The sequence below is a fragment of the Scylla paramamosain genome, chromosome 3 (genome assembly GCF_035594125.1).
Source record: "Scylla paramamosain isolate STU-SP2022 chromosome 3, ASM3559412v1, whole genome shotgun sequence".
NCBI lineage: Eukaryota > Metazoa > Arthropoda > Malacostraca > Decapoda > Portunidae > Scylla > Scylla paramamosain.
Window position 1 is genome coordinate 7,065,001 of NC_087153.1, and position 20,000 is coordinate 7,085,000.

The 20,000-nt window shown below is 40.5% G+C and overlaps 1 long non-coding RNA gene across 2 annotated transcripts in view; it reads right to left on the bottom strand.

The window, feature by feature from the left end:
* The window catches only part of LOC135089744 (uncharacterized), a 320,684-nt gene that overhangs the window by 158,904 nt on the left and 141,780 nt on the right, over window positions 1-20,000 (bottom strand). The gene's annotated exons all lie outside the window — the stretch shown is intronic.

Genomic DNA, 20,000 nt, shown 5'->3' on the forward strand with positions numbered 1-20,000 from the left:
TTACCTGGTGTCTCGAAAATCACAATTATATTTACAAATAAGTCTTAAAGGTAGTTCCCTATCACAAATTACATAATATATATATATATATATATATATATATATATATATATATATATATATATATATATATATATATATATATATATATATATATATATATATATATAGAGAGAGAGAGAGAGAGAGAGAGAGAGAGAGAGAGAGAGGAGAGAAGAGAGAGAGAGAGAGAGAGAGAGAGAGAGAGAGAGAGAGAGAGAGAGAGAGAGAGAGAGAGAGAGAGGAGAGAGAGAGAGAGAGAGAGAGAGAGAGAGGTTAGAAACGCCTGATGCACCGAGTGACGAGGTGGTGCATAGGAGACAGGCGTGGGTGGGCTGGATTGCAGCAACAGAGTAACCGCTACTCCACCCTCCGCTGCGGCTTATCAGCTGCGGCACATTTACTTAGCGGTCGATGGATGAAGAGGAGCGTTTTCCCTACACGTCATTTCTTATGTACGCCCTCATTTGAACACTATCTTGCCATTTTTTTTTTTTCATTTATACAACTGTTCGTTACTCGTCATTATCAGCACATAGATAATTGTAAATCTGATTAGCTATTTAACGTGCTAATGCAAGTGAGACGCTTTTTCTTCACATTTTTCCCCCCCTTTTACAGCATAAAGCAAGTATGCTAGTTGATACTGCACAAATACCGTTTGTTCTCAAAAGTTTCAGCACCTTATCTCCACTGCTTTAAACTGACACTGGTGAAACTGCACGCATTAGGACAATATACCCATACAATAATAAAGACTACACCCATGAGAACTCGAGATCTCTGTGGCCTTTAAAAGTTTTTGAGAGAACAAAGTGTTTCAAAATACACATGAACCTAAGTAACATCACGCACTTACTATTAGTAACGGGGCATATAATGGTATGATGTTCATCTACATTCGAAACACTTTACCGTGAACCCGTCCGTCAACCACATTTTCCAAATAACAAATATCAATATTGAAAAGCTTTGAGTTACATGTCACGCTTCTCGGAATCAATTTATTTATTCTCTGTTTTATTTATTTTTTCATTTCCTGACGTTTTCTTTTCTTTTTTCCTTTGTTCTCGTCTCCCTCACCTTACGTTTCTTATGCTGCCCTTATTGGGTTTGTTAATTATCACCCTCACAACCAATTCTTATCGTTTGCGTCCCCGCCTCTTTTGTTCCTTCTCATATGTCACACAGCGCCCCTCTCACAGTCGCACCCACCGAATAAGTCTTGACAGAAACTCCTTCACTTAGAAATATCAGTAGAGAAAGAGCTCTCTCTCTCTCTCTCTCTCTCTCTCTCTCTCTCTCTCTCTCTCTCTCTCTCTCTCTCTCTCTCTCTCTCTCTCTCTCTCTCTCTCTTTGAAGTGGTGGATTTTTAAGACGGGGCACGAAGCTTCTTTCGGGAGAGGATATTGGATGGAAATGGGAGGAGTTCCCCAGCCACGTGTGAAGGTGTGCAAACTGTACCTGTGTAGCGGAGGCGGAAACGTGGTGGACTACCTGCCTGCTTAATTTCTTCTCAATCTGCCTGCCTATCTCTGCCTGCCTGCTTGCTGGCCTGCTTTTCAACCTGCCTGCCTGCCTGCGCACCGCGTGTCTGGCGACAATGTTTTACAGAACCCTCCCGTATGTTCATAGGCGTTACGTTGCTCTGTAGTATAGGGGTCGCCAAAGGCTAAAAGGTTGCAAGTTCGATATTAGCTCACGATGGTTTCTTGGTGGGCGAGGGAGCAGTCACTCGTAGGCGCAACCGCAGCCATCGTGTTGTAATTGTTGCGACGCCATAACTTAATTTTCAAGAAAGCCTATGACTCCAGAAGTAATTAATAGAAAACATTATCCAATTCAGCCTGATGTGACAGGCCAAAAATGTTGTGCGCATGTAAATTAGGCTCTCTCTCTCTCTCTCTCTCTCTCTCTCTCTCTCTCTCTCTCTCTCTCTCTCTCTCTAGTTAGGAAAAGTGATGTAGCTCGTAAAGGATCTTGTGGGTGATGTCATCGAACCGGGCGTAAGGAATGTTCTACTAATAGTTATCTATTGTTAAAAGAATATCACATCAGGTTCCCATATTTCAGAGAGAGAGAAAAGGCCTGACTGTTTATATATGTACACGATAATGTCATGAACACGAACAGATGTAAGTTTTCTTTTATTTATTGAAAAGAAATAATATTACGGCATTCCTGTTCAATGATATCTTAATGTAAACATAATGTCCTCATGGGAAAAACGGCATCCTACTGGCTGTATGTACCTTTCTTTTAAGTTAAAGGGTCACTCTCTCTTGAAGGAATTCGTCATAGGAAGACGGAAATACACAGGCAGGCAGGGAGCTGCAGAGTTTACCCGTAAAAAGGGTGAAAATTTGTGAATACTGGTTAACTCTTGCATAAGGAAAGTGGACAGAAAAAAAATGAAAGTATAAAATCTTGTGCAGCGAGACAACGGAAGGAGGGGAGTCATGCAGTTAGCAAGATCAGAAGAACAGTCAGCGTGAAAATACTTGTAGAAGATAATAAAAAAAAAAAAAAAATGTAACTTTGCATCGAAAAGAAAGCGAAGCTAAAGTCCGTTGGAGAAGCGGAGTTGATAAGACGAAATGCTTTTGATTCCACTCTGTTCAGCAAAGCAGTATGAGTGGATACTGACCATCCCCCTTGAATGTGAAGCGTACGTCATACATATGTGCACGGATAAGGTCCCAGTACAGAGTTAGCAGCTGGGGGGTGAGAAAACTGATGGAGATGATTTCATATAATCTGTTTTAACTTGAGATGAGATGCAAAGCATCCGATTTAGATTATTAGTAAAGGATAGACCTAGGTTGTTCAGTGTAGATGAGGGGGGCAATTGAGTTTCATTCAAGAGGAGATAGTTTTTTTGGGTTTCGAGTTGATCGAGTATGGAGTTTTTACATAGTTTTTGACGCATTGAACAATACTAAGTTTGCTCTGATCGTCAAAAATTTTAAAAGTCAAAACTCAGGCGTTTTTTGGTTTCCCTGTGTGAGTTGTTTAATTCCAAAAGACTTATGCACTTTAGTTAATTAAAAACACACACAAAAAAAAAAAATGCAAGAAATGGTCCGAAAAGCTTTTAACAGAGCGCTACGACACCGGCAACACCTCCTCGCCGTGTGACGTGAGGCCGCCTGAAAACACTCTAATAACACCACTGACAAGCAGTGACGAATTATCAATCTTTGCTCCTCGCCGCGCCAATATGGTCAGGTCACAGGCTGCTGCCACGAGACAATCTGCTGCTCAGGTTTATACTGTATATATATATATATATATATATATATATATATATATATATATATATATATATATATATATATATATATATATATATATATATATATATATATATATATATATATATATATATATATATATATATATATTGATAAATAGGAATAGGCCATTAATTTTAATGGCTTGCCCATTAGCGTTATTGGGCAAGAGAATTTTGGACAGTAGGGTTAATCATCAGGTTAGATTAATGTTACTGAGCAAGCTATTAACATTAATGGACTATACATACACATATATATATATATATATATATATATATATATATATATATATATATATATATATATATATATATATATATATAATTGCAATAAAGCAACTTCACCACCACCACCACCACCACCACCACCACCACCACCACCACCACCAAAACAACAACAACAACAACAACAACAACAACAACAACAACAACTACAACAATAACAACAACAGCAGCAGCTTCTCCGTTTCTATCGCCGAATCATGATCCATGCAGACCGGCGAAGTGTCCTCGAGCTCCCTCTGAATATTCACACACGTAGCCACGCTATTACAATATACATTCACTGGGCCATCACGTTCACGGCGATGGCGAGGAGACACCGAGATAAAACCATCTAACAAACACTAGGACTTGACGGGTAAAGAACGCGCGTCACCTGCAGCAGGGTGGCGGTGCCAGGTGACGCTGCCTCAAATGAGCCTTCCCTTCAAATCCAACAACTACTTTTCAGCCTCTTGTGGTTTCAAGGGTATATAAAGCAAGGCGAGGCATTTCCCCTTGGTGGCCGCGTTGGGATGAGGGGCGGTGTGGCCTTTTTAATGTGACGGGCGATCGTAATGACTTGAATGGAGAAAGGCAGAGGAGAGTGGGAAGCGGAACTTGGAGGGAGGCGAGGAGGACCCTTCAAGCAGCACGCGAGTGGAGGAAAAGGACTAGGAGTGGAGGGTGTGAGGAGGAAGGGACGTCTGGTTTTGGTGGTTACATAACGAAGCCAATAACGCTGTGGTTGAAATGGTGCATAGTTTGCCCTTTCTTTCTCAAGTATTTCACGCTCGTGCGTGTGTGTGTGTTTGGGGAGTAGGGTGTATTTTTACCTTCAATGTGTTAAAAACATAATTTCCCTCCTTTTCTGAATTTAACTGCAGGCATAATACGTAAAATGTCTTTGCATATATGAGTTTAAAACAAACATTTCTCTAAATCATTAGTCGATAATTATTTTTTTTTTCATTTCTCTGAACAGACTTGTAACAAACTTACGACCCTTGACGTACAAACAACATCCTGCATAACAAGCCTAGCTCATAAATTCTAACATTTATCTGGTTCATCACCGATGTTAAACTAACACGAGGCTTCTTGTTTCTTTCCTTCAGGTGCTTTAGGCAGCTGCAGTCTCAGCAGCAACAACAGCAGCAGCTGCTTGTGCAGCATGGTATTGAACGTGCTGGTGCCGCTGCTCATCCCGCTTGGGAAGAAGCTGACAAACGGTAAGTTAACACATTTCTTTGGGAAACATTGTGCCTTGATTTCCTTTGCATTGCGTGGTCACGAGCAGCAGCTGGATTGCTCTCCTGAATGTGAGCATCTGATGCGGATGGTCTCGTCCGTTGGAACCGGGGCGAGAGTACGACAAGATGGAATGCCTCGATTTTCCTCGCCGCGGTATTCAATTAATATTCTGAAATAAAAACTTCACTACATGCACCGAGAAGGCGTACATCCCATGTTGCAGTAAAATGTGTATACCTGGGAAAAAAAAAAAAGAGCATCAATGCTTCATAAACCTGAGCATTTCACACCTAAAAAAAGACGGAAGGTTCTACTCTTGCTCTTATATGTTATTAAACTTAACTCACCCTAGCGCTGTTATCATCCATAATGCCAAGTTACGCGAAGGGCGGCAAAGCACTCAGGCAACCTGTAGCGCCACTGACGCTGGCTGGCATCTGACCCCCATCATCAACACCAGTGGCGTGAACACGTTAGTACAAAGCACACCAAAGGAAATCTTTCTTCCTAGATTGACGATAAATAGCAGAATGTGACGTATACTTTACAACATTAACTCCCATATAATATATGCTTATACTAAAAATTAACGCAATATTATTCAATCTTTTTTTTATCACGACTTAGACTTTATATACTACCTTCACTATCCTGTATCTTTTTCCCACTGATATGAAAACTAATACGAGCACGCGCGCACACACACACACACACACACACACACACACACACACACACATTATTATTATTACTATTATTAAGTTATTGCGGACATAAACGCAACATCCAGCTTTGCACTGAAAATGAGGATAGAGAAAGTAGGAGGGAACAGAAAAGGGGATACTGTCAATTGCCTCAAACACCTGTGTTTCAGTGAGGAAAAGAAGATGAGGTTTAGTAGAAGAGAGGTGGTGTTCTACAGATTGAGAATTAGATTTAAGACTTCGAATGTTGCGGAAGTTAATGAAGAAAAAGTTGAGGGGGATGTCAAGACAATTAGGGTCGATACCAGAAGAGCAGTCCGACCTGGATACATTTGTGGTTCCCTCCCCAGATGGGAACTCCGAGGCTGATGTAGGAGTCGCCATGACAATTTTAAATTTTGTGTGAAGGGTGTGTGTGTAATTAGGTGCTTGTAGTTTTGTGTGAAGGAAGAGAGTCGTCTTTAGAGGGCAGGCTGTGACTGCCCTCTTGTATTGTGAGGCACACAGGTCACAGCTGGGTTTAATGATGAGTTCACAGCACCCCCGGATCCAGTGCTTTAGACCACACTGGGAGTAACTATCGTTTCGGCAGGGGCCTACTGCTTCCTCCTCCTGTGTTGGATGGCAAAATCCTGTCGAGCACGGCGCGTCCTTTGCGTTAGGAGGAGTGCTCTAGTGGCAGAATGTAGTGGAAGTTCCAGGTGCTTCTGGAAGCGCTACTGAATTGTGCGAATAGCAACATGTCCCAGGAGGTTAGGGTGAGTCTGTTTTAACCGTCGGGCTATAATGCGTGGGTTTTTCAACACCTCACGTTTTATAAGTTTATCTGTGGCATTTGAAGTTTTATGAGGACGCCCAGATCCTGATTTTCGAGGGGGAACGGTGCCTGGAGCATGACCTTGTGCACGCTTGAGGACTAAAAAGCGGGAACTCATGGTTCAACCTGTCCTCTAACTTATTTGTTTTACAGCTATGCTTGCCTCACTTAACCTAATGATACGGGCCTTCTCAGTATCACTCATTTTGCCCAGAGCCATTATTAAGCATATATTGAAAAAAAAAAAAATTGTCTAAAAATAGTAGCAAATCAACAGCTACGTCAAAAATAAGAGTAAAAACAGAACCTCTCACTTTGACAGTGTGGAGGCCACTGAGCTGTTAATCATGTAAAACATACAACTAGCAATTCTGTAACATTGTGAGGTATAATCACTTGCCAAAACCGAGCGCTACAGCACAGTAGGCTATGGCGAGGAAAAAGACTTGCAGAGTATTGGAGATGCACTTATATTATTATTATTTTTTTTTTCCGCGGGAACTGTATTTCTTCATCTCGAAAAGATGGGCAAGCATATTCCAGCACCGATGAAGAGTAGAAGGCGATATAATTAATACGATTTCATCGCTAAGAGCTGACCAGAAGACAATGCAAAGCTCTGAAATTTTCCAGCTATCCGGAGGTTGAGAGGAAGTCATGGTGGCATCTCTCTCTCTCTCTCTCTCTCTCTCTCTCTCTCTCTCTCTCTCTCTCTCTCTCTCTCTCTCTCTCTCTCTCTCTCTCTCTCTCTCTCTCTCTCTCTCTTTCTTCCCGCTTACTCCTGTAATTACACTCATCTAGACCTCATCTAGACTACGCTGTGCAGTTCTGGTCCCCACATTACAGGAAAGATATAGGTCTATTAGAATCAGTACAGAGGAGAATGACTAAAAGGATACAGGGGATGAGGAGTATTCCTTACGAAGCGAGGCTGAAGCGGTTAAATTTACATTCTCTAGAGAGACGTAGGTTAAGAGGGGACCTGATAGAGGTCTTTAAGTGGTATAAGGGTTATAACAAGGGAGATGTAAGCAAAATTCTTAGGATCAGCAACCAGGGTAGAACAAGAAATAACGGGTTCAAGCTTGAAAAATTTAGGTTTAGGAAGGAGATAGGAAAAAATTGGTTCTCGAATAGAGTGGTAGATGAGTGGAACGGACTCAGTAATCATGTAGTTAGTGTTAGGACACTAGAGAGCTTTAAGAGAAGATTAGACAAGTTTATGGATGTTGATGATAGGTGGAAATAGGTAGGAGTGTTTCATACAGGGACTGCCACGTGTAAGCCTGGTCGCTTCTTGCAGCTTCCCTTATTTCTTATGTTCTTATGTTCTTATGTACACACACACACACACACACACACACACACACACACACACACTAAGCTCCATGTCTTAAAACCTTACACACACGTAAGACGCATGCTGTGAGAATTAAGCAAATATATATATTTTTTTCAGTAATGCATTCATTTAGAAATGAGATTAACAAGCAACATGAGCAAAGAGACATCTGTATTCTTACACAGAATACAAAGTTGTTTATATTATGTACCTGAAAATAAAAATAATAATACATGGTGAATTTTTCAAGGTTGTTATCTAGCCCTGACAAACCGGTGAGACACAGAAGTCAATTATTTATTTATTTTTTCATTACTTTTTTATAAACATCTTTTTCCCGAGAAGACGGTGAAGTTTGCGGAAAGAAAGAGGAAGGGGTGATAGCGCTGTGGTGGTGATATGAAGGATAGAGCAGCAGTGCATGTGGCAATGATAAGGAAGAGGACGAACGTGCTGATGTGTTGGGATCCTGAATACAATTAAGTACTGGACTCTTGAAACATTGACAGGGCTGCCGGATCCTACAGGGATGCTACATATTATGAGCATAGATAAAGGCTTTTCACGTTCCTAAGTCTTAAATCTTATGACCTTGAAACTATTTAGTTTGACCTGGTAAGAGTTAAACAGTCCAACAACTCTAGTCTTGGAAAAAAAAATGTCAAAAAAAAAAAAAAAAAAAAAAAAAAAAAAAAAAAAAAAAAAATATATATATATATATATATATATATATATATATATATATATATATATATATATATATATATATATATATATATATATATATATATATATATATATATATATATATATATATAATAATTTTTAGCAAAAGTTGCTAACCCTGAACAGGGGACTTATCCACCCTTGTATTGAGTACGCTTCACATGTATGGAAAGGTTCTACTCATACTGCTATTTTAGGCATGATGGAATCAAAAGCTTTTCATCTTATCAATTCCTCTCCTCTTAGCTGACTGTCTTCAGCCCATTTCTCATCGCTGCAATGTTGCATCTTGCTATATTCTACCGCTACTTTCTTGCATGCCTCTCCTCCTCCCACGGCCTCGCTGCACAAGACTTTCTTCTTTCTCTCATCCCTATTCTATCCACCTCTTTAATGCAAGCAAGCCAGCCTTGGCCAGTGTCCTTCCTACATAAAAAAATATAAAGCGTTATCCAGTTTTCTCAATTATTCATAATTTTCTTTGGTAAACTCTGCAGCTCCCTGCCTGCTTCTGTATTTCCTCCTTCCTATCACTTTAACTCTATCAAGAGAAAGGTTTCAAGGCACTTGTCCTTCAATTTTCGATGATTCTGTTCCCGACGTTTCTTTTGGGACTGGCGCCTAAGTGTGATTTTTTTTTTCCGGTTGTATCTCTAGGCCAGTGACCCTTTTACATAAGTATATATATATATATATATATATATATATATATATATATATATATATATATATATATATATATATATATATATATATATATATATATATATATATATATATATATATATATATATATATCAAAATGTAGACACCATCAAAAGGCGTTCACAAAACATTCCTGTTGACAGCAATGCTTCATAAATACACCCAAAGTATCAAATCGATACACAACATGTTGGTTATACATGATTATAAACATCGCAATAAATTTAAATGGCCATGAAAAAAAAAAACTAAATAAAATTATATAACGGTTGCGACAATATCAAAATGGAATCACTTTCATTTCCTCAATTTAAAACTAAATATAACAGCAAAAGCACTGAAGGACTTTAACACTGATTGATTCCATTACTGGAAAGGATTTATTCATACAAAATGACGCGAACCTACTTGTGAGCTGTACATTATTTATAGCACGCGCGAGAACGCTGTCGGCTTTACTCGTACTGCCGCCTCGGGTCAGACAGAACAAAGCTTCACTGCACACAGGAGACACATGAGCCAAGCAGCGGTGCATCAGATAATGAGGGAGTCAACAGGAGTTGCATCGAGGAAACAGAACAAACACGGTCGGCAAACACTAATGTGCACTCTACATACACGAGCCAGTAATTAAAATTCCAATGTTTGTGTGGTTCTGACAAACACACGCAATACTAGTTAACCTTAACTGAGTTTAGTTTCCAAAGAAAATAACTGAGAACAATACACACTAGAACGCGCGCACGCGGACAGCTGGCTGAATGAGAAAGGGACACACACACACACACACACACACACACACACACACACACACACACACACACACACACACACACACACACACACACACACACAGATCCTTGCAGGAAATACGAATGAATAAAACTATAACATTTACCATCACATGAACTACCGTCTTACTGCGCACTAGTATTCAGAGGTGTCGCAGGCAAGGTGTTCTGGTAAGATAACCAGGAGGAAAAGTTGGTGAAGGGGGAGAAAAATTTATCGCGACGGAGAGAAAGGAATGGAGATGTGGGCGAGATGACAAAAGGGAAGACTGTATGGTAAGAAAAAGAAGTGCAATGATTGGGAGGCATGAAAGGAGGGAGGTGGGGCTGGTGGATGGAAGGAAAGGCTTTATGGTGGAATGAGAGAGAGAGAGAGAGAGAGAGAGAGAGAGAGAGAGAGAGAGAGAGAGAGAGAGAGAGAGAGAGAGAGAGAGAGAGAGAGAGAGAGAAACACTCGGCGGGACAGGAGGGAAATGAGGCAATGATAACACAAAGCCGCCGCGGTGGCGTGTATTTCCCTGGAGCTCAGGCGCGTGTTTTAGAAATGTAGGAGTTGCGGTGAAATGACAGAATGCAATAACAATGAAATGGGAATTACGCGCGACGCCTGGCTCGGCAGAAAACAGTGGCAGGGATAAGTTGGTGTCCCTTGAAACTGTCCTGTGTTGCTCCCTTCTGCCCAGTTACCGGTCACTTCAGTATACCTTCCACCACCTTCCTTTCTTTGATATTATACTAGGGCAAATTTTGCAGTAATTACAGTTACTGGGCTTGTCTTCGACTCTTAATCCAAATCAATTTTGCTAGAGCTGTCTGTATTATCATCTCCCTGTATCATCAACATCATCTTGATTACCTACTTAAAAAATTGTATCCTCTGCTTCATTATCCCCTACCACCAAATAATGTTTATCTGACTAAAATGTAAAATTTTTTTTCATTACATTTGCTCGCCCCAGTTGTCTCCTGCCCAACTGGGGTGGAAACTTCTTTAGTCGTGTTCGGCGGCCTATAAACTAAACTCCATTGTTTCTGTTCTTCCCTTGAGATACACCCACTTCGACTCTGTTGTGTACTTACGTTATTGTTACATGACAATGTTTTCCATATCAAATCTCTTATCATGAAGCGTTGTTGTTCGTAATCTCTCTCTCTCTCTCTCTCTCTCTCTCTCTCTCTCTCTCTCTCTCTCTCTCTCTCTCTCTCTCTCTCTCTCTCTCATTGGTCTGTTAAGTAATTAACACCGAGAATGAATCATTCAATCATGCACTTGATCAGCAGTAACTAGGTGGGAAGGGAATTGATGAATATACAATGTTTTTATAACGCAACGAAATATGATTGGCATTTAGGTGAACCATCACGGGAGGTCGGAGAGTTAAAGGGTTGATAAAAAGGAAGGTACAGCATGGGAGACGTGCAATTTAGTGGGATTTAGTGAGAAGAGAAGAGAGTGTGGAGAGAAGCGAAAGCATCAACGAAAGAGAGGAAATGAAAGGAGGAAGAAAGAGGAGAATTGATAGAAGAGAGAAGAAGAAAGATATGAGGAAGAATGACAGACGAACGCATACAAATTCGTGCAGTTTCTAAGACTTCACGCTGATTTTCATCTTTCAGTTATTTATGTATTTCAGTGAGGCGTGTCTGGAGTGCCTGTCGCATGACATACTTAAATGTAAGAAACATAATAAATTGAGCATTACTCTGTTCTCTCAGCAATCACGTGACTGCACTTATACAGGCTTCAATCATAACCTGAGGATGAATTGTTTAAGACTTGTGCTCGGTATTGAAGTCATATTGGTGTTTTCTTAAAATGTCGCGTTTAGAAAATTAAGAATAACCTAATTCACCCTCTTTGCTAAATCTGGAGCGAGGCTTCTGTACTTGATGAAGAATATAAAAACTTATATTTTATTTGTGCATAAGTATTGCTTATACTACAGTAAAGATAGATAGTCTCTCTCTCTCTCGTAAAGAAAAAAAGAAAAAAAAACAGTAGTTATATTCGTATGACTGTACTTACTGTGTTTGTGTGTGTGTGTGTGTGTGTGTGTGTGTGTGTGTGTGTGTGTGTGTGTGTGTGTGTTGCGCGTGCGTATACCATTGATCACCATGTCTCACCTTTACAGCTAAGATCTCTCTCTCTCTCTCTCTCTCTCTCTCTCTCTCTCTCTCTCTCTCTCTCTCTCTCTCTCTCTCTCTCTGTGCGCAACCTTCACTCCTGCTCCCCGCCTGCCTACTTCCTATCTGCTCAAGACCCGCCACGTCCATTATCATGCCAAAGCCTTCATCAGTCTTCGTAAATCGAACACGATCCCGTTTCCATCCACTAACGATCAGCCGCGTGATTACTTGCATGGAGGCTATGTTGTCGTGTGAGTCACCTAACACACATCTAACACAAACGGTGTGGCCGGGGCGGAGAAATGCTGCTAGCCATGTACTGGTATCGGGGTGGTGGGTGGCACGTGGTCATCCCAAAGGTGTCGTGCACGAGTTCACTGCCTCTAAAGGCACATTTCCCCAGCATTGTCCTACTGATAAAGTGACTCCCCTCTCCTGTGGCTGCCGCCAGAGAGGAATTAATTGCCCTTCACCGGGGTGGGTAGGCCTCGGGCAGGAGCCTGATGGAGGGTCTCCCAAGGCAAGCACAGAACAAGGCCCGTTAAAAACATAAGAACATAAGAAATAAGGGAAGCTGCAAGAAGGCATCAGGGTTACACGTGGCAGCTCCTGTATATCTACTTATTTCCACCTATCATTCCCATCCATAAGACTGTCTAATCTTCTCTTCAAGCTCCCTGATGTCTTAGCACTAACAACTTGATTACTGAGTCAGATTCATTCATCTACCACTCTATTTGAAAACCAGTTTCTTCCTATCTTTTTTTTTTTAAGCCTAAATTTCTCAAGGTTGAACCCGTTATTTCTTGTTCTGTTCTGGTTACTGATCCTAAGAATTTTGCTTACGTCTCCCCTGTTATAACCCTTATACCACTTAAAGACTTCTATCAAGCCCTCTCTTAATCTCCGTCTCTCTAAAGAATGTGGATTTAACAGCTTCAATCTCGCCTCGTAAGGAATACTTCTTATCCCCGTTGAGAGGTAAAGAGAAGACTTGGGTGTAAGATGTAAAGAAAACTACGACGTGGCCATGTTATGTGCGAGATTACGGAATATTAATGTATACTCAAGACAGCACTTCGATTTTTTATTAGTCTGATCTTTGACTTCGCATGAGCCAGGTGAGCGAGGCCATACAAAACCACACATAAAGCACAATACATCGCACACACACACACACACACACACACACACACACACACCCTCAACCCAATCATGCAGAAAAAAAAAGACATGTTTTGTCAATCAAAAAACAACGGTAAAAAAAAAAAAAGAATGTCTGAAACTTGGGCAATGTCAATACTGACCATCTCCCCACACTAAAAAGAATGACTGCGCGGAGACTGTTGCGAAAAACCTTTGGAGCGGAATTAGTAAGTAGATAGAGCGACTTATCAATAATTGATACAGTATGATTTAATTAATACCGAATATTGCGGGATCCAGTATTAATGAAGAAAATTCAATGCATTCTATTCCAGAGGTAATCACGAACGCGGGTGACAAAGAACAAACATATTTGAATAAATGCAAAACACATATTCAGTAAAACAGCAATCAACGTTGAGGAACCCCATCTTTCTGCAACATAAAACAAGCATAGAATTAAGATTGTGAATAGGCAATCAACTCAAAATGTAAGTAAAATATCAGGATAAAAATTTGTGACATGTTCCCTCTGTTTATGCTCAATGTTTGTTTCCTTTGAACTCGTATTATAATTGGATTTGTTCCAACTCATCTGTCTGCAGTCATCTGATTCACTCATAAAACAACGTCGGTAAGTCTGAAGCGTGTCAACCATTTTCCATTTTATGTAAATTATAGCTTCTCTATTACTGGCGCCAAATGACTCTGTTGTTGCGGAGCAAAAAATGTAACTTATTTCACTAACTGGGCTTTAAAAGCACACCCCGGTAAAGCCCGCTCATGTATGCATTGAGGTGCATGACTTGCGCCAGCTCTTGGCCATCAAGAAGCTCACTCCTGGCCCTTTTAAGCTCTTGCTCTTTTGAGGAAGATCTGCCAAATACCACAAAGGTACCATCAAATAAGTAATATCATCCTGCTGATAACATCGCGATTCACATTACATACGCCACACTTTCTTATGTCAGACAGAACATTCTATCCTTGTTAATTTTTACTGCCCAGCAAAAAATAAAAGCAAATCAAATTAGCGCCAGTAAAAACTTGCTACATGTCTGCTGCTACAGTTATATTGAAAAAAAAAAAAAACAATATCCCCTATGAATTTTATTAAAAGACTCACCGGCTGGCCCGCTATTATACGTAAAATAAAAAAAATAAAAAAAATCTATTGTTTTCGGGTGCCTTAAACTAGACCCTACAAACAACAGTTGAATATGTGTTGGGAGCCAGAGAGGTTGAAGGATGGATAGGTTAAGCAGACACATTGACTGAAAACTACAACTTGTTGTCCCATAAGTTTTAACAAAAATTCATTTCGCAAAATTATTACTTTATGCTAATAATAATTACAATTTCAGCCAAACAAAAACGCACCACTTCGTTCTCTCATCCCAGATCGCTCTCCTTCCTTCCCAACAACAACAACAATAACAACAACAATCAACAACAACAAAAACAATATCACAGGCATTAACAAAGTTTTTTTTGTTAATCAATAATAGAAAATGTTGAGAGATAATTACATTGTGGACCACCAGAGATATAGATGATGCCCGTGTGTGTGTGTGTGTGTGTGTGTGTGTGTGTGTGTGTGTTGCGTCATCAGGCTCCTAGCAGGTGTGTGGACTCACGCTGTGTAATCGTCAGATTTGTTCTTTTAACAATTAGACCTGGCACTCGCACACCCTTAGTGGCGGCACCATTGCACCTATAACACATCCAAGCATCACCCAACACTACAGCCTGTTGTGTACACCCTGCGGGGCAGCACCACTGCACCAATAACACACCCAAACGTCACCCAACACTGCAGCCTGTGTACAACCCTGCGTGGTAGCACCACAGCACCCATAACACACCCAAAACACTGCAGCCTGTGTGTACACCCTCCTGCACACAACGGGTGAATGTCTGTTATACTACAACCATTTCTTGCCACACTCCTCTAAGCTGACCAATCTGTGCAACGCTATTGCGCCAAAAATTACTGATGGCAGTGTTCCCGTCACCCACATCACACCTCTTGCCCTCTCGCTACTGCCACTATTCCACTCCTTTCTGTGATGCCGTTAACCCATACGCTCCTTATTATTATTTTGCAACACACACACACACACACACACACACACACACACACACACACTATATATATATATATATATATATATATATATATATATATATATATATATATATATATATATATATATATATATATATATATATATATATATATATATATATATATATATATATATATATATATATATATATATTAAGAGCATAGGACAGGAGATTCTCTTTCAAACATGTTTGGTTAAAAGTGATGGCAAGTTCTGCATTTTGTATTTTCTTAGACTTTCTCTTTATTCCTTAAAATTGTCTGATTCTCTTTCGTGTGTTTCATGATGACATCTTTGTAGTGCGTCATCTCTGCCATATCGCGATTTCTGGTCCGTGACCCTTCTTCAGTGGCTGCGGTGGGATGTACTCTAAATATCTGGGGAGAGAATGAGTCGGAGTGGCCGATAGATATATATATATATATATATATATATATATATATATATATATATATATATATATATATATATATATATATATATATATTATATATATATATATATATATATATATATATATATATATATATATATATATATATATATATATATATATATATATATATATATATATATATATATATATATATATATATATATATATATATATATATATATATATATATATATATATAATTATGATTCTTTCTTCAGATCTCATGGAGTTTTTTTTTTTTTTTTTTTTTTTTTTTTTATGTAGGAAGGATACTGGCCAAGGGCAACAAAAATCTAATAAAAAAAATGCCCACTGAAATGCCAGTCCCTAAAAGGGTCAAAGCAGTGGTCAAAAATTGGTGGATAAGTGTCTTGAAACCTCCCTCTTGAAGGAATTCAAGTCATAGGAAGGTGGAAATACAGAAGCAGGCAAGGAGTTCCAGAGTTTACCAGAGAAAGGGATGAATGATTGAGAATACTGGTTAACTCTTGCGTTAGAGAGGTGGACAGAATAGGAGTGAGAGAAAGAAGAAAGTCTTGTGCAGCGAGGCCGCGGAAGGAGTGGAGGCATGCAGTTAGCAAGATCAGAAGAGCAGTTAGCATGAAAATAGCGGTAGAAGACAGCTAGAGATGCAACATTGCGGCGGTGAGAGAGAGGCTGAAGACAGTCAGTTAGAGGAGAGGAGTTGATGAGACGAAAAGCTTTTGATTCCACCCTGTCTAGAACAGCAGTATGAGTGGAACCCCCCCAGACATGTGAAGCATACTCCATACATGGACGGATAAGGCCCTTGTACAGAGTTAGCAGCTGGGGGGGTGAGAAAAACTGGCGGAGACGTCTCAGAACACCTAACTTCATAGAAGCCGTTTTAGCTAGAGATGAGATGTGAAGTTTCCAGTTCAGATTATAAGTAAAGGACAGACCGAGGATGTTCAGTGTAGAAGAGGGGGACAGTTGAGTGTCATTGAAGAAGAGGGGATAGTTGTCTGGAAGATTGTGTCGAGTTGATAGATGGAGGAATTGAGTTTTTGAGGCATTGAACAATACCAAGTTTGCTCTGCCCCAATCAGAAATTTTAGAAAGATCAGAAGTCAGGCGTTCTGTGGCTTCCCTGCGTGATATGTTTACCTCCTGAAGGGTTGGACGTCTATGAAAAGACGTGGAAAAGTGCAGGGTGGTATCATCAGCATAGGAGTGGATAGGACAAGAAGTTTGGTTTAGAAGATCATTAATGAATAATAAGAAGAGAGTGGGTGACAGGACAGAACCCTGAGGAACACCACAGTTAATAGATTTAGGAGAAGAACAATGACCGTCTACCACAGCAGCAATAGAACGGTCAGAAAGGAAACTTGAGATGAAGTTACAGAGAGAAGGATAGAAACCGTAGGAGGGTAGTTTGGAAATCAAAGCTTTGTGCCAGACTCTATCAAAGGCTTTTGATATGTCCAAGGCAACAGCAAAAGTTTCACCAAAGTCTCTAAAAGAGGATGACCAAGACTCAGTAAGGAAAGCCAGAAGATCACCAGTAGAGCGTCCTTGACGGAACCCATACTGGCGATCAGATAGAAGGTTGTGAAGTGATAGATGTTTAAGAATCTTCCTGTTGAGGATAGATTCAAAAACTTTAGATAAGCAGGAAATTAAAGCAATAGGACGGTAGTTTGAGGGATTAGAGCGGTCACCCTTTTTAGGAACAGGTTGAATGTAGGCAAACTTCCAGCAAGAAGGAAAGGTAGATGTTGACAGACAGAGCTGAAAGAGTTTGACTAGGCAAGGTGCAAGCACGGAGGCACAGTTTCGGAGAACAATAGGAGGGACCCCATCAGGTCCATAAGCCTTCTGAGGGTTTAGGCCAGCGAGGGCATGGAAAACATCATTACGAAGAATTTTAATACGAGGCATGAAGTAGTCAGAGGGTGGAGGAGAGGGAGGAACAAGCCCAGAATCATCCAAGGTAGAGTTTTTACCAAAGGTTTGAGCAAAGAGTTCAGCTTTAGAAATAGATGTGATAGCAGTGGTGCCATCTGGTTGAAGTAGAGGAGGGAAAGAAGAAGAAGCAAAGTTATTGGAGATATTTTTGGCTAGATGCCAGAAATCACGAGGGGAGTTAGATCTTGAAAGGTTTTGACATTTTCTGTTAATGAAGGAGTTTTTGGCTAGTTGGAGAACAGACTTGGCATGGTTCCGGGCAGAAATATAAAGTGCATGAGATTCTGGTGAAGGAAGGCTTAAGTACCTTTTGTGGGCCACCTCTCTATCATGTATAGCACGAGAACAAGCTGTGTTAAACCAAGGTTTAGAAGGTTTAGGACGAGAAAAAGAGTGAGGAATGTACGCCTCCATGCCAGACACTATCACCTCTGTTATGCGCTCAGCACACAAAGACGGGTCTCTGACACGGAAGCAGTAGTCATTCCAAGGAAAATCAGCAAAATACCGCCTCAGGTCCCCCCAACTAGCAGAGGCAAAACGCCAGAGGCACCTTCGCTTAGGGGGATCCTGAGGAGGGATTGGAGTGATAGGACAAGATAAAGATATGAGATTGTGATCGGAGGAGCCCAACGGAGAAGAAAGGGTGACAGCATAAGCAGAAGGATTAGAGGTCAGGAAAAGGTCAAGAATGTTGGGCGTATCTCCAAGACGGTCAGGAATACGAGTAGGGTGTTGCACCAATTGCTCTAGGTCATGGAGGATAGCAAAGTTGTAGGCTAGTTCACCAGGATGGTCAGTGAAGGGAGAGGAAAGCCAAAGCTGGTGGTGAACATTGAAGTCTCCAAGAATGGAGATCTCTGCAAAAGGGAAGAGGGTCAGAATGTGCTCCACTTTGGAAGTTAAGTAGTCAAAGAATTTCTTATAGTCAGAGGAGTTAGGAGAGAGGTATACAGCACAGATAAATTTAGTATGAGAATGACTCTGTAGTCGAAGCCAGATGGTGGAAAACTCGGAAGATTCAAGAGCGTGGGCACGAGAGCAGGTTAAGTCATTGCGCACATAAACGCAGCATCCAGCTTTGGATCGAAAATGAGGATAGAGAAAGTAGGAGGGAACAGAAAAGGGGCTATTGTCAGTTGCCTCAGACACCTGAGTTTCAGTGAGGAAAAGAAGATGAGGTTTAGAAGAGGAGAGGTGGTGTTCTACAGATTGAAAATTAGATCTTAGACCGCGAATGTTGCAGAAGTTAATGAAGAAAAAGTTGAGGGGGGTGTCAAGACACTTACGGTCGTCGACGGAAAGGCAGTCCGACCTGGGGACATTTATGGTCCCCTCCCCAGATGGGGACTCCGAGGCTGGTGTAGGAGTCGCCATGATTTTAAAATTTTTTGAGTGAAGGGTGTGTGTGTTATTAGGTGCTTGTAGTTTTGTGTGGAGGAAGAGAGTTGTCTTTAGAGGGCAGGCTGTGACTACCCCCTTGTGTTGTGAGACACAAAGGGAAACGTTCAGCGAGGTCACAGCTGGGTTTAATGATAAGTTCACAGCACCCCCTGAACAGTGCTTTAGACCTCACTGGGAGTAATTATCGTTTCGGCAGGTGTCTACTGCCTCCTCCTGGCTGAAGAGGGAGGCGGCTTTTATCAGTTGCATACGTGCAAGAAGTAGCAATTTAGTGACATGAAGAAAAAAACCCACACCATTTCAGAAGGAATGTGACAAACTAGACTTTAAAAATCATTAGTAAAAACACAGAAGGAAATGCAATATCGAAAAAGAAAAAAAAAAAAAGAAGAAAGATGGACGTAAATAATTTGTGTTTATTGTGATATAAATACAGTAACGTAGAACACAGAAAACTGGACAGATTGATTCAGTACTTGAGAAGTGAAGGGTAGACTGATTCACACGAATGCCAAAAGCAGCCTCAAGCACGGTATTTTATCTGCACTGACATGTGATTGTGAGATGTGGAGAGCTATGGAAGGGGATTTGACGTAAATTGGGACACAGTGTGTCCTTCCCTCGGAAAGGCCGCGTGATAAAGTGGCAGAAAACAATATCAAGCTATGGGGACGGAGGAGCAGGTATGAATTTGTAGAGCAAGAGTGTAAGACACACAGGGCATCGTGCAGGCATTTTTGCCACGAAAATAATGAAGTGTAGGAGAACAATTCATTGTGCGAAACTAACTTTTGAGAATAAAAGGTTTTAAAAATGTGACGACAACTACACACAATCCTTGGAAAGTGAGTGAAATACAATTTCTTTTCCACAAATGGTTTCCCCTACATTT